The sequence below is a fragment of the Rhincodon typus genome, chromosome 21 (genome assembly GCF_021869965.1).
Source record: "Rhincodon typus isolate 14 chromosome 21, sRhiTyp1.1, whole genome shotgun sequence".
Lineage (NCBI taxonomy): Eukaryota > Metazoa > Chordata > Chondrichthyes > Orectolobiformes > Rhincodontidae > Rhincodon > Rhincodon typus.
In genome coordinates, this window is record NC_063352.1 from 22,789,248 (window position 1) to 22,802,120 (window position 12,873).

A 12,873-nucleotide genomic window follows, 5' to 3' on the forward strand; every position below is an offset into this window, starting at 1 on the left:
TGCTTATTGCCTGGAGCATGGGCTTAGTCTCAGGTGTGGGAGGGGTTTATTCTCCATGTGGGAGGGTTTTATTCGAAGGTGTAGGAGGGGTTTATTCCCAGGTAAAGGATGGGTTTTCTCAGGTTTCAGAGGGTTTTATTCTCGGATGTAGGATATCTTTATTCTCAGGTGTGAGAGAGGTTTACTCCCAGCTGTAAGAAGGCTTTATTTCCGGGTGTGGGAAGGGTCTATTCTCAGTTGTAGGAGTGACTTTGTTTTCTCAAGTGTAGGAGAGGTAAATTCTCAGGGTTTATTCTCGGAAGTAATCGGGGAGGTTTTGCTCAGGTCCAGAAGTGTTAATCTCAGGTGTGGGAAATGTTAATCTCAGGTGTGGGAGGTGTTTATTCCTTGGTGTAGGAGAGGTTTATTCTCAGGTGCAGCAGTTGTTTAATCCCAGGTGTGCGAGTGGATTATTCTCAGAGGTGGGAGCCCATTAAACACAAGAATGGCAGATTCTCAGTTATAGAAGGAGCATATTCATCAGTGTAGGAGAGGGTTGTTCTCATATGTGGGAGGGCATTATTCTTGGGTGTAGGAGTTTATTCTCAGGTGTGGGAGGGGTTTATTCTCAAAGGTAGGAGGGCATTATTCGCAGGTGTGGCAGAATTTTTTTCTCAGGTATGAAATGAGTTTATTTATCACTGTGGGAGGAGGTTATTCTTATATGTGGGAGGGGGTTATTCTCGGGTGTGGAGTTTATTCTCGGTGTGGGAAGGAGTTATTCTCAGGTGTGGAAGGTTTTCATTCTCAGGTGAAGAGGTGTATATTTTCAGGTGCAGGAGAGCTTTATTCTCAGGTATAGGATGGGTTTATTTTCGGCTGCATGAAGGGTTTATTGTCTAGTGTCAGAGTTTTATTCTCCAGTGTGGTAGCAGGTTTTTTCTCAGATATAGGAGTGATTTACTCTCAGTTGTGGATGAGGTTTATTTTCAGGTGTGGGAGAAGATTATTCTCTGGTGGAGGAGGATTTTTTTCCCAGGTGTGGGAGGCGTTTATTCCAGGTGCGTGAGGGCTTTATTCCCAATTATGGGAGGGGTTTCTTTCTAGCAGTAGGTGGGGCTTATCCCTGGGTGGGAGGGGTTTATCCCCAGGTGTGGGAGGGGTTTATTCCCAGTATGATAGGATTTTATTCCCAAGTGGGAGTGGTATAATTCTCAGGCGCAGGAGAGGATTGTTCTCAGGTGTAGGAGAATTTTATTCTCAGGTGCAAGGGAGGTTTATTCCCAAGTGGTATTGGAGTGGTTGTTTTCAGGTGTGGGAGAACTTCATTCTCAGGTGTAGGTAAATTTTATTTGCAGGTGCAGGAGTGATATAATTCTCAGGTGTGGGATGATTTTATTCTCAGGTGCATCAGAAGTTTATTCCCAAATTATGGATTGGTTTGTTTTCCATTGTGGGAGAGGTTTATTCTCAAGTAAATGAGAAGTTTATTCAACAGTGTGGGAAGCGGGTATTTTCAGGTGTGGGAGTTATTTATTCTCAGGTGTTGAAAGGTTTCATTCTCAGGTGTTGAAGGGTTTTCTTCTGAGGTGCGGGAGTGGTTTATTCTCAGGTGTAGGAGGAGTTTATTGTTGAAAATTACCTTACAGAAGTTTATAAAATCATGAGAGGCATAGATAAGGTGAATAGCAAACATCTTTTCTCTAGGGTAGAGGAGTTCAAAACTAGAGGGCATAGGTTCAAGGTGAGAGGGGAAAGTTTTAAAAGGGACTTGATGACCAACTATTTCACATAGAGAGTGTGCATATATGGAATGGACTGCAAAAGGAGGTGGTAAATGCAGGCAGAGTTACAATGTTTAAAAGACATTTGGACAGAAAAATGAGTAGGAAAAGTTTAGAAGGATATGGGCCAAATACAGGCAAATGGGACTTGTTCAGTTTGAGAAACCTAGTCAGCGTGGACAAGTTGGACCAAAGGGTCTGTTTCCGTGCTGTAAGACCCTGAGGTGCAGGAGGTGTTTATTCTCAGGTGTGGGAGGGGTTCATTTTTGGGTGTGGTATGGGTTATTCTCAGGTATAAGGAAGGTTATATTTTAGGTGTGGGAGAATTTTATTTTCAGGTGTTGGAGGGGTGTATTCGTCAGGTGTGGGCAGGGTTTATTCCCATGTATGGGTGGGATTTATTCCCAGGTGTGTGTGTTTGGGAAGGGTTTATTCCCAGATGCGGGAGGGGTTTATTCCCAGGTGCAGGAGGGGTTTATTCCCATGTATGGGCAGGGTTTATTCCCAGGTGTGTGTAATTGGGAAGGGTTTATTCCCAGGTGTGGGAGGGGTTTATTCCCATGTATGGGCAGGGTTTATTCCCAGGTGTGTGTAATTGGGAAGGGTTTATTCCCAGGTGTGGGAGGGGTTTATTCCCAGATGCGGGAGGGGTTTATTCCCAGGTGTGGTTGTCGTTTACTCTGAGGTGCATGGGAAAGTGCGGGTTTGGCTTTTCTTTCTGGCAGCTGGTGATTTGAAAGTGGAAAGCCCCCGCGTTGTCCTGTCGTGTCACTGCAGCCTGGTTTCTCTCTGGCTCTCGACTCGGTGTCAGTCTGCGTGAACTCCGGGAGACTCCAGTTTATCTGTCCCGGGCCCGCTCACCCCTTTTACATCTCTGCTCTTGTTGTTTTCAAACTGTACATAGGCTTCACCTCCCACTTCTCGAAAACTCTTCTAGTTCTGGTTTCCTTCGTCTCCTATTTTTCTTAATGGCTCTATAAAACTTTGGTACTCCTTCTCTGTACTTAACTGCCAACGCCACTTCTCCCCTTCATTTTCACTTTCTCTTCTGTCTCTCATTTCTGTCCTCCCCTTCAGCCGATTTTACTTTTCCCTTCCCATCTCTTTCTCCCGGATTTCCTGGTTGTTTTGTGCCCGGTTTTCTGGCTTTCCGTTGCCTGCGTGTGTCTCTCTCTGGAGTCGCTATGGCCGCGATCAAAGCCTTGCAGCAATGGTGCAAGAAGCAATGCGAGGGATATCGAAACGTGGAGATTACCAACATGACGACCTCGTGGCGGGATGGGCTCGCTTTCTGTGCAATCCTGCACCACTTCAGACCCGACCTCATGTAAGCCACAAACTAACAGCAGGGAAAGAGCGACTGGTCTCTGTGTGTGTGTGTGTTAGAAGCAGAGCAAGCAGGAACCTAGTGCGGGCACAATGCAACGCTGCAGTCTGGATCTGACCCAGACTTTGAACGCTTCTTGAACCCACCAAGACCCGTAACCCGTTCTGCCGTGTGTTGCAAAACTGCAAGGAAACACGACACCTTTTCTTGCTTTCCGATAACGTTTCGCTGTTGCCTTGATTTCGGCGCTGCTACGAGAAATTAAACTCCCCAGGCACGGAAGTATTTTCTAATCAATCTGCTCCGAAATTTTATTCCACACCTCTTGAGCAGGTAGGACTTGATCCTCGGTCTACCTGGCCCAGGGGAAGGGACACTACCAGAGCTTAGCCCCAGGCATCAGCACTTTGGAAACAGTATGCACAATGTATATTTTGAAGAGACGAAGAGAAGAAAACGAGGAGAAATTCTCAACTTTCTGTGTAGTTAGTGGCATGGCTTGTGATCGTAACACCAAGTTGATCAGATTGGGCAAATATATGTTTTTACCTCAATAGAAATATTCCTGCTACTGTTCTCAAGTTAGCTTCTGATCCACAGGCTGCAGATGTTTCTGATGGGATATAGAGTCTCTTTTGAAAGGATGGTGTTAGCGCCCAGTAGTGTTACTAATGGTAAGCAGCTGGAGAAAGGATTTCCGGATAGCATCTGGTAGCTGGGAGTTTCTGACAATGGACAGTTTCAGTCATGTCTGTTTTTTTTTAAAAACAGCTTTTAACAACACTACATTCCTTCATCAGGCAAGCAGCTATTTGTCCAGCCATGAACTGGGTTCCTAAACTGGAATGTCGACTAGCATCTGGACAGATGAGCAGCTATTTCTAACATGGCAAGATCCCACAAAGGCCAGGGAACCAATTGAAGTTGTGGGTTAGCCATACTTAGAGGGCCCAGGGTATGAGTACTGGAGGTTGGTATGAATGATATAGTATAGAGAATGGCGTAGGTGCTGGAGATGGGGCTGTGGGCTTGCAATGGGGCTAGGGGTTTGCAATAGAGTGTTGAAGACAAGGAGACAATTTTGGGATCAGGGTGGGTTCTGGTGATAAGCTTGCATGCTGCGATGGGCGAGCAGTTTGGGCAGATCAATAAATGGAAATGGGGACATTGTTCTTTGGGACAATATGTGGGAGATGAAGGTGTTTGGACAGGTCCATGAGACCCTGCAGATGTTTTCAGTTCATTGAGGCTGGACTTTTACTCAAGGAGAAGGTGGAGATAAATTTCTTAATTTGTCCCTGCAAAGTGGGTGTTGCTGACTAGACCAGTGTTTATTACCCATTAATAATTGCTCTGGAGAAGGAAATGATGAGTCACCTCCTTGTGATTGGGAGATCGTGACTGAGAACGTCAGACGGACAGGTTTCCCTCAAGCCTGGTCAAATGTAATGGCAGGGCTTGATTAGCAATTGTTTTCCTTCGTTTCCCAGCCACAACTGGGAGATTGGCTGTCAGTGGATACATCATCCCTGTGGACAGGAGGTAAGGATTGGAGGTACAGGCTGTGTGAGAAGCCTCAAGGAGCGAGATGCAGATCAGGGTGTCTGATCACTGCAATCGACCAGGCAGCAATGTCAGATCCAGCAGGGTCAGTGAGAACACTCCAACCGCCCCTGGTCCGGCAGCAGTTCCCTTTTCTCCAGCTACTGGGGGCCTCCAGCCAGCCAGCGTTACATTTGAAATAAAGGATCGAGATGAGGCTGTGATTTGAACTGATTTGTTGCATGGCCTCAACCCACCTCGGTTACAACTAAAAATCAGTGGATTGAGTCAGAAGGCAGATTTTCACACTATAATCTCGCACCCAACCTGAAACCCACCTGTTTTCTTGAATTAGGATTCCCTCCTTTATTTTGAAGTGATACTGTACCAATCTTAGTGGACACAAGCTTTCTCTGTTTGACTATATCACAAAATAGAAGCTAGTAATGTCTGATTTTCTGAAGAAGGGTCCTGACCCGAAACGTCAGCTTTCCTGTTCCTCTGACGCTGCCTGACCTGCTGTGTTCCTCCAGCTCCACACTGTGCTATTTCTGACTCCAGCATCAGCAGTTCTTACTATCACTGAGCTAGTAATGTCTGTTACTTCTAAATGAATTTATACCCCTGATTGAAATCACTGATAGTGCAATTACACGGCAGTGTGTTCAATGATTGTTCACTAAGATTTGACCTGACTGAGCTCAGGGCCCATATCCATTCTTCTTTCCCTGGAGGTCCCCCTGCTCCTCAGCAGCATGCCTAGCTGTCCTCTCCAGAATGTGTTGCTGTTTTGTTAGTGGGACCTTGAGCCTGTTACTTGTTAGTGCCATGGTGCACTGAAAGAAATTATCATCAGTCTTCCCGGGAGGTTATAACTGTAGCCTATTTTTCTGCTATTGTGGTTGAGCATCTCCGTACTGACCAAAAATGGGGAGGGATTTTCTAAAAAACCAATGCTTGTAGGAGGTTTATGCAGCATCAGGAGTTGTTGGACCAGGATTTAATCTCTAATTGACAATTGCAAAGTGGTGTCCAGTGACCACAGGTTTCGGGACAGGCTACAGTTGTTCACTTGAACACCTCTTGTGTCCATATCCTTATTTTCCATGGACAAGAAGCCAGATCAAGCTCGTAGACTTGAGTATCAAGAGCAACCAATGAATCACAAGAACTCAAAAGAAGGAACAAGAGCAGGCCATTCAGCCTATTGAGCTTGTCCCCCATTCAGAATGATTCCGGCTGAGTTTGGGTTTCAGTTCCCCTTGACCACTCGGTTCTCAGATCCTATGGTTTCCCGAGAAACCAAGACATTGTCTATCCTAGCCTTAAATATTTTCTGCAATGAAGCCTCCACAACCCTCTTGAGTAGAGGATTTTTAAAATTCTGAACCCTTCAAGTGAAGAAGTTTCACCTCATACCAGTCCTAAATGATTGATGCCTTCTGCCTGGAAAATGCCCATGTGTTCCAGACTCTTCAGACATATGTCTATCCTGTTGGTCCTTTTCAGAATATTATATGTTTCAATGATATCACCTCTCATTCTTCTAAACTCCAGAGAATACCTCATCATAGGACATTCCTCTCACCCAGGTAGTACAGTAGTGAACCTCCATTGTAAATCTTTCCTTCCTTAAATATGGCGACCAAAACTGTATTTTCCAGGTGTGGTGTCACCAAAGCACTGTACAGTTATAGCAAGATTTCTTATTCTTGTATTCCAATCTTCTTACAATAAAGTCCAGCAGAGCATTTGTCCCCGAGGTTTTTTTTACTGGACCCACAAGTTTGTTTTCTGAGTTCCTTGTACCAACGCACCTAAATCTTTTTGGACATCAACATTCACTGGTTTCATGTCTTTTCAGAAATACTCTGCTTTTCTAATGGCCAAAATGAATACCCTCACATTTCTCCACAGTATACTCCATATGCCATCTGATTGCCCACTGATTTGAATTGTCTATATTTCTTTGCAGACCCCTCTATCCACTTCACAGCTGACATTTTCATCCAGCTTTGTACCTTCTGCAAACATTAATATTGGTTACAGATAACTGAGACACTGATTCCTGTGGTCTTCCATTAGTTATAACCAGCCAACTTGAGAATGTTCCATTTATGCCTACTGTTTGCTTTGTGTTTATCAACCAATCGTCTATCAATGTTACCATATTAGTTTATTAAGAAAGGGAATTTTTAAGCCCCTTGAGCCTCTTCTGTCATCAATCAAATCCTGACCAATGAACTGTAACCTGGAGCAGTCTAATGGTCTTTTGTGAATGGAGGTGATGCTGACTCCAAATAGCATTCAGTCTCTGAGTGAAATGATAGGGAACTGAGCATGGGAAGGAACAGATCTCATGGTTGTAATTGGTCTCGGACAAGTTTAGAAGTCCATTTGCTGGACTTGAAGGGGAAGCATGCTCTTGACTAACCTACTGAGAGAAAACAAAAAAAAATTATTTTGTTAGAACAGCCAGTTAGTACAGATGGCAGTGTGGAAAGTTCCAAAGACATGATGTTGCGTGTCTAACACAGCAGCTCCTTGATTCAGACCGTATCCCACACTCTAAACTTAACAGCTGTGCCATAGAACAAGAAACTGGAAGTAAATATCTGCAGCACTACTTCTCCATAATGGCAGTAATCTAGCTCAGATGAAGACCCCTTCACTAATCACCCACTGTGCCTGTTAATGTATAAAGGCCCCTTGTCCAGTTGTCAGTCCACCCTTTAAACTTAAAAAGAATTGACAATCAATCAATCCAGAGAAACCAAAACTAATTTCTCTGTCTCTGTTCCTGTCTATATCCCCTTTAGTTTCTGCTTTTGTCTCTGCCTCCACCTTTCTCTCTCTTTCACTCTCACCTGTCCATTTCCCACCCTCCTAGCTCTGAGGTTCACTTTCCACCTGTCTCTGCCCCTGTTCCCCCTATTCTCTCTGCCTCAGTCACATCCCTTCCCTCCCTCTCTCTCTTTCCTCCTTTCTCTCTCTCTCTCGATCTCTCTCTCTGTCATGTGCTGTCTCTCTCTCTTTCTTTGTTTCTCTCTTTGCCTCCCTTTCCCTTTCTGACTCTCTGCCTCTCTCGCCACTGCCACCTATGCCGTCTCTTTCTTTTTGCTTTCCTCCCTCTTTATCTCTCTCTACCTGCTCCTGTAACTCTTTGACTCTGTTCTTTCTGTCTGTCCCTTGGCCCTGTCTCTCCCAGCCCCTTTATTCACCCCGACTGTTTCTCTTCCCTGACCCTTTGTTCTTCCCCATGATGTTTCTGTCCCTCTGAACGCATTCTATCTCTGTCTCTCTCTCCCTTTTTTTTCTATTTCTCTACTTTACAGATGCCTCTTTCTATCTCCCTCACTCTCTATGTTATCAACCGTGGAATATGCAGTGGATAGTTCTGAAGTCACTGACAATGTGTAAACTGGACAAGCTGGTCAGTGTGGTAAATGGAAAGTCTAATTCCTGATTCATTCTTTCATTCATTAAATCTCATATTCACTTTGGGGCCTAAAGCATCCCAGCTGTGACACTGACATCATAAATCCCGATCACTCTCCTGAACACCGAAAGTGGGGTTGGATTGTTGGCTTGTTTTAGGGTGCAGTGACCAGTGGCATTGGTCTTAACCCCCCCATTTTCCTTCCTTCATTCAAGGAAGCAATGGTTTATTGTTGGTTGAGTTAGTTGACATTATAACTGTAAAGGGTGAATTCCCTGTCCAGGTAGTTGCAGTGTGAGTGATATCTCAGGCAGCAATCTGCATTAAAGACCAACATCAGACAGAAGGAAAACCACTCTTTGAACACAGCACTGCAAACAATGCCACATCCCCTTTAAAAAAAAGTTACCTGTTAAAACAGAAGTGGCAACATATAAGCATATTTTGTATAAGGTGATTATTGCGTGGGTTTGAGAGCGGTTCACAGATACCTATCTCAAGATGCGACAGTAGATCAGAAGTCTCAACTGAAGCTCTGATTTGATGGGAGATTTGACATTATTTGGACATTTTAAATGGGCAGTGTGCTGATTTGCACTGTATCTAATCCAGGTTGTATCTCGGGAGTGTGTGATGGGATTATGTATCGGACAGTTTCCTCAGTGTCTAATCTCTGCTGTCAGATCTGGAGAGAGGCAGAGAGAGAGAGGAACTGGGAGTTCAGAAGATAGATGATGAGAGGGAGGAGATGGGGGTGCAGGAGAGGGAGGGTGAGGGGGAGGAGATGGGGCCACAGGAGTGGGATGGTGAGGGGGAGGAGATGGGGGTGCAGGAAAGGGAGGGTGAGGGGGAGGAGATGGGTGTGCAGGAGAGGGAGGGTGAGGGGGAGGAGATGGGAGTTCAGGAGAGGGAGGGTGAGAGGGAGGAGGTGGGGGTGCAGGAGAGGGAGGGTGAGAAGGAGGAGGTGGGGGTGCAGGAGAGGGAGGATGAGAGGGAGGAGGTGGGGGTGCAGGAGAGGGAGGGTGAGAGGGAGGAGATGGGGTTGCAGGAGAGACTGTAAGAACATAAGCACCAGGTGCAGGAGTAGGCCCTCTGGCCCTTCGAGCCCCCTCTGCCATTCAGTAAGATCTTGGCTGATCTTTTAATGGTCTCAGTTCCACTTACTCACCCTCTCACCGTAACCCTTAATTCCTTTACTGTTGAAAAAAAATCTATCTTAGCTTTAAAAACATTCAATGAGGAAGCCTCAACTACTTCACTGGGCAGGGAATTCCACAGATTCACAACCCTTTGGGTGATAAAATTCCTCCTCAATGCAGTCCTAAATCTGGTTCCTGTAATTTGGAGGCTATGCCCTCTTGTTCTAGTTTCACTCACCAGTGGAAACGACCTCCCTGCTTCTGTCTTATCTATTCCCTTCATAATTTTATATGTTTCTATGCATTCAGTATCCCAGGTGTGGCCTCACCAGCTCCCGACACAGCTTGTAGACATACTCACTGAGCTGATGGGTTTGGTTGTAAACGTTTCATCATCCTGTTAGGTAACATCGTCAGTGCGCCTCCGGTGAAGCGTTGGTGTTCTGTCCCGCTTGTTATTTATATGCCTCAGTTTGTTGGGGTGTTTGGTACCACTTCCAGTTCTATTTCTGAGTGGTTTGTACACAGGGTCTAATTCTATGTGTTTGTTGATGGAGTTCCAGTTAGAATACCTGGCCTCCAGGAATTCCCTGGCGTGTCTCTGTTTGGCTTGTGCGATTATGGATGTGTTGTCCCAGTTGAATTCGTGTTCCTCGTTGTCCGTGTGCAGTGCGACAAATGAGAATTGGCTGTGTCTCTTGTGAACTAGTTGGTGTTTGTGTATCCGTATTGTCAGTTATCTTCTGCTTTGACCTATGTAATGTTTCTCACAGTTTTTGCATGGTATTTTGTATAGTACACCGGTTTTGCTGGTTTTGGATATGGGATCCGTTACAATTGTCAGTAGCTGTCGTAGGGTGGTTGTCGGTTTGTGGGCTATCCTGATACCTAAGGGTCTGAGTAGCCTTGTGGTCATCTCTGAACTGTCCTTGATGTACGGTAGGGTGATTAGTGAGTCTGGTCATGTTGTGTCTTCCTGTTGTGGTCTGTCTCGGAGGTAACAGCGGATTGTGCTTTTTGGGTACCCATTCCTTTTGAAGATTCTGTATAGGTGCTCCTGTTCTGCTTTGCGTAGTTCCAGGTTGTTGCAATGTGTTGTGGCTCATTTAAATAGTGTCCTGATGCAGCTCTGTTTGTGAGCGTTGGGGTGGTTGCTAGTGTAATTGAGTATCTGGTCTGTATGTGTAGTCTTTCTATGTACACTAGTCTGGAGTTCCCCATTGTTTTTGCATTCTACCATTATGTCCAGGAAGGGTAGTCTGTTGTTTTTTTCCTTCTTTTGTGAATTTTATCCCAGTGAAGATGTTGTTTATGTGTCGGTGTGTTCCTTCTAGTTTTGTGCATTTGATAATCATGAAGGTGTCATTTTCGAGACATGAATTTGACTGGGACAACATATCCATAATTGCACAAGCCAAACAGAGACACGCCAGGGAATTCCTGGAGGCCTGGTATTCCAACCGGAACTCCATCAACAAACACACTGAATTAGACCCTGTGTACAAACCACTGAGAAACAGAACTGGAAGTGGTACCAAACACTCCAGCAAACTGAGGCATATAAATAACAAGCAGATCAGAATGCCAATGCTTCACCGGAGGCGCACTGACGATGTTACCTAGCGGGGTGAAGAAACATTTGCAACCAAACCCATCAGCTCAGCGAGTATGTCCACAATCTCGTCCACAACCTGAGCTACAAATCTTCTTGAAAACCTTAAACCCTATACAGCTATCACATAACCTCCCTGCTTTTAAACTCAATCCCTCTGGCAATGACGGACAAAATTCCATTTGCTTTCTTAATTATCTGCTGCACCTGCAAACCAACCTTCTGCGATTCATGCACAAGGACACCCAAGGACACCCAGGTCCCTCTGCATAGCAGCATTCTGCAATTTTTTACTGTTCAAGTAATAGTCCTTTTTACTGTTATTCCTACCAAAATGGATGGCTTCACATTTATCAATATTGTACTCCATCTGCCAGACCTTTGCCCATTCACTTAAATTATCTATATCCCTCCGCAAACATTCAGTGTCTTCTGCACACTTTGCCGTACATCTTAGTGTCATCCGCAAACTTTGACACACTACACAGTCCCCAAGTCCAAATCATCTATGTAATGAGAAGGATGGTGAGGAGGAGGAGATGGGGTTCAGGAGAGGGCTGATGGTTAGCACAGAAATGAACCAGTATTACCACCAGCTGGCGGGTGGTGTGATAAATTGTTTATGAACTTACAGACACGGAATGCTCAGTGCGGATAAACAATGTTTCTGCTTGGAATGAGGAATGTCTGAGTCTCCCATCAATGTTGGAATAAGTTATGCAGCTCATTGGCTCTAGTCCTTGTGACAGATATGAATTCCTGTTATAAACTGCATTTTATTCTCTAACAAACATCTGCAGCAATGACTATCAGGCAGTATTCATGTAGACATGGAGAGTATCTGAGTTGCCATGCAGTCCAGTTTGTTACAAAGGGAAGACATATAGGCATTCTTATAAAAGTGCAACGTTGTGGATGCTGGAAATCTGCAATAAAATGAGAAAATGCTGGAGAAACTTAGCAGGTCTGGCACTGTTTGTAGAGAGAGAACCAAAGTTATCTTTTTGAGTCTGATATGACTCTTCTTCAGAGATGCTGCCAGACCTGCTGCATTTCTCCAGCATTTTCTCTTTTTATGTGCAAACTTTCTCCTGTGGTTCAGCAGTTGAGAAAGTGAAGTAGCTTGGGCACACCGGTTGCCAATTCTGTTGGGTCATATTCCTGGAGTTTTTATTGCATGCCCTCCCACCTCCAAGTGTCAGTCACAGCCAGACAGCCTTCTTTCTCAACTGCAATCGTTTTGAAACTAATAAGCAAAAGTATTAAAAGATAATTGAAGAAAAAATGCATGATATTATTTAATTCCCCCATAAGATTAATTTCCTGGACGCTGTTTCCACTAAACCTGAAGGGGAAATCAATCTCTGTTCTCTGGATAGTGCAGAGCATTCTGAATGGTTACCAACCCTTGTTGGGAATGAGTGCTCACTGAAGGATTTCTCTGCTTTATGTCTTCCTCACCACTTCCCACAGCCCTGAATTGCATCATTTGAAGATAGTTATATCCCTTTGACATTGCTGTAGCTCTCAATACCAGAGTGAGACTCCATCATCACATTGCAGGCCAATCTCTGCAGAAGGCTGCCATTTCCCAGGCACTCACAATCTGATAATTCTCCAAGTCTTTAGACAGCAGAAGGAATAGACAATTCCCATTGATATCCCTCTGAGATTGAGGTGTCATGGTAATTTCCATGAATAGGATCATCATTTATTTTTGTAACAGCCCCACCAATCAAGTTGTGTTCACTCAGAGATGGTGGGGTCGATATTCCAGATGTTCTATCTTTGAGATACTTTGAGATTGTAAAGAAGTGCATTCACCCAGATGTGCACCAATAAGTCAACATCCAGCACTGCCCTGAATATGTAGCTGAGAGCTCTACACATTGGCTACAACAGTGAAATTCTGCACTTCAGATTTGGCAGGCTATTTGGCCAAGAAGGACATTCTCCCAATCCCAGTCGCGTTGTCTCCTAAGCTTTGTGACTCGGTAGATGGAATTTGAATTGATTTGATTTATTATTGTCACAGGCACCAAGGTACAGTG